Genomic DNA, 3,527 nt, shown 5'->3' on the forward strand with positions numbered 1-3,527 from the left:
AATCTCACCGCTCTAAGCGTGATGAAATCGCTTCAGAATCCACTGGCTGACATAGTCTCTTCATGGTCGGGGTTCTGAGGTCAGCAGTTCAGTTGGAGGGATCCCCAGAGAAACTTCGTCTGAGGTGATCCCAGACCTGATTCTTGCATGTGCTTGCCACTACAGGGTCGAGCACAATCCGTCACCCCAATCAGCTCATGCATATGCTGGTGGTTGCAATTGGGTCAGTTCAGTTTCTAGCCCTGTCTTCTGCACAAACCAATGGGTGTTGCAACCCAGCCTGATCCTGCCCACCACATACTCGGCCCTCATATAAACCAGTAGGAGCTGCAGCCTAGTCGGGGCAACTCTCCATAACCCCTACCAGTTCTGCTCTTTACCCTGGTTCCCATGCTTGCCAATATCTACCACAGACTTGTTCTGTCTTTCCCACATCCCACTTAGCTCTCGTACATGTCAATGAACGTTGAAGCCTAGTGCAACCCAAACAACCCTACTATCCAGCCCATACACATACTGGCTGGTGCTATTCTGTCTAGCCACCCCTGCCCCAATCCTGGTTTTCATGCTTTCCAGTGGGAATGGCAACCCAAGAGGGAAGCGCCCACTATTTCCCTCCTAGGCCATTCCCACTCTTGGATTATGCTCTCCAGGTGGTTCTGTGGTTTAACTTGACAGAATTAGCCCCCCAGTGCCAGCCTCTGCCAGCTGATGTTGTGGCAAAGCCCAACCAACCGTAACCCACTCTAATTTATGCTTGTACCAGTAGGAACAATAAGCCCAGCCTGGCTTTTCCCTGATTCAGCTCACATGAGGCCCACAGGTGTTGAAGCCCTGCTTGGTGTGGTCTGCCCCCATCCCAGCTCATGCTCTCTAGTGGGAGTGGCTGTCCAGCAGGAGAGCTCTCCACATTCTCCATACCAGCTTTGCCCCCTCCCTCCCTGATTCTCAAGTGTACTGGTTGGGCGCTGTGGCCCATTCTCTGTATGGCCCACCTCATCTTGGCATTTGCAGGTGGGTGTTGTAGCCTGGGTCGGCCTGGCCCACTCCCAATTCCAGCTGACACTGATGAGAGTTATAGCCTAGCCCAGCTCACCAAGCATCCAATCCCAGCCATAATGTGCACTGGTATGTGTTGCAACCATACCTGGCTCGACCCACACTCTGTTCTGGTGCTCGGATTCACCAGCAGGTGATGTGAACTGGTTCAGTCCGGTTTGTCCCTGATCTATGCCAAATATATGCCGGTTTCCTGGCCTGGTCTGGGCTGCTCCCTATCATGGTTCTTGCACTCATCTGCATGAACTGTGTCCTGTCAGAGGAGTTGCCCAGGTTCCTCCATCAGAACCTCTCCCTATGTCAGATCTTGTGCATACTGGTGGGTCCATGAGCCAGCCCTACTTAGTCCACCTCCTGTCCTAGTAGGAACAGTGGCCTTTCCTGACTGGCCTTCAACCCATTCTGGTTTTTACTGTTGGATGTTTCAGCCCAGCCACAGCTCATCCATACCCACACACGGCTCACACATGGCTCAGTAGGGGCAGACATGTAGCCTAGTTCATCCTACATCTACCCTGGTCCTCCAGAGCACCAGATGGTGTTGGAGTCTAGCCCAGCCAGGTGCATTCAGTCCCAGTCCACACTTGTACCAAGGGAAACTGCAGCCATGTCCAGACCAGAACGTAGCCCCTACTCCAGCCCCTGCACTCACCACTGGGAACCCCAACCCAGTTAGAGTGGCTTCTTACTCCCCAATCAGGCCTGTTCCCAACCATAGATCGTGCACATGCCAGTGGTTTCTCTGACCAGCTTGGCATAGCTCTTCCCCTGTCTTGGCCTTTGCCTTCAATGCCGTGTCCTAATATCCCTGACTCATGCAGACCAGTCTGTGTAAGAGCCTAGCTTTGCATGACCTGTGCTCCATCCTGATTTCTGTTCTTCCTTGTGAGTTAAGGTTTGTTTGGCCCTGCCTGGTCCACCCCCTTCCAGTTGCAACTCAGCCCACCCCACATTCTATTTTAGGATGCACATTTGGGTGCTGCTGCCTTGACCTGCCCAGACTGTTTTCGGTTCCTTTACCAGTAAGTGATGGCAGGTTTCATGGTAACAGCTAGCTCAGTCCATTACCACCCCAACTCACGAGCTAACCAGTGGGACTTGTATTTCCACAGGGTTGGGCCCACACTTCCCCCAGATAATCTACCCCCGGATCTAGTTCTCTCACGTATTGGTTAGTATCATGATCCTGCCAAGTGTGACCCATAACTTGTTCCGCCACTCGCTCAGATACTGGTACCTAGTCCTGCCAGACAGGCTCCCAGTCATAGCTTTCATGTGGACTGGTGTGTGGCAGTCAGTGATACTGTATGCTAACAGCTCATCTCAGGATTTTCATGTGGGTTGGTGAATCAGTCTGGCCCAAATAGAACTTATAGAATCTCTCTTCTGAACCCTCAGATCTCAGTCCCCAGACTTGCAAGTAAGTTCCGTGACCCAATCACTAGGAATCACACAGAATTCATCCGTCACCTACACTCACACTAGCCTTATCCCTGGATGTCCCTAGGCAGTGCTTACATACCCTAAAAACCCTAGAGCTCACCACCGGGCAGCCATCAGCCAGGACTTGGTCACTGTGTGGCAACGGTGCCCATAGGTCGAGTCCTGAACACTGGGTCCGACCTGGCCCTGGTACTCTCCACAAGTGCGTCGCCACCACTGCAAAGGGCTGTTGTCACCTGAGCCATCAAGGTCGAAGTCTAAATAAATAATTTCTAAGTCGGTTTCTTACACTGCAAGAATAATAGGGAAGTACATGCTGGATTGAGAACTGGAGGTACAATCTCATGGACATGGCAGCAATGTCCTTACCTCCAGAGTGCTACTCATTACCAAGCAACCAAGAGAGAAGGACAGTGCTAGCGGGAGACCAAGGGTCTCATGAAGGGTGAAGGTCCTTTTGCACACAAAGGAAGACATGACAATGCCAAGTTTTCTTGTAAAGAACAAATTTAATGTTTATTTCATTTCTTCATTAAAAAAAGATTTATTTATTTTTTGGAAATGCATATCTATAGAGGAGAGATAGAAAGATCTTCCATCCATCTGCTGGTTCACTCCCCAAGTAGCAGCAACAGCCAGAGCTGAGCCAATCTGCAACCAGAAGCCAGGAGCTTCTTCCGGTTCTCTTGTGTGGGTGCAACGTCCTAAGGATTTGGGCTGTCCTCAACAGCTTTCCCAGGCCACAAGCAGGCAGCTGGATGCGAAGTGGAGCAGCTGGGACACAAACTAGCACCCATATGGGATTCTGGCCACATGCAAGACAAGGGTTTTAGACACTAGGGTACTATGTCAGGCCCAGTGGTTTTAAAAACCAATATTTCACTTTTTCCTTCCTGAAACTGTTCATTTACTTCCTGATAATTGGTGGCAAAAAAAGATAACACTTTGTTACTCCTCATCACATCAGGCTGGGTCACAAGACTGTTTATTCCATGTATTCAATTCAATTGTAAAGCATTATCTAT

The sequence above is a fragment of the Ochotona princeps genome, chromosome 6, assembly GCF_030435755.1.
Source record: "Ochotona princeps isolate mOchPri1 chromosome 6, mOchPri1.hap1, whole genome shotgun sequence".
Taxonomy (NCBI): domain Eukaryota; kingdom Metazoa; phylum Chordata; class Mammalia; order Lagomorpha; family Ochotonidae; genus Ochotona; species Ochotona princeps.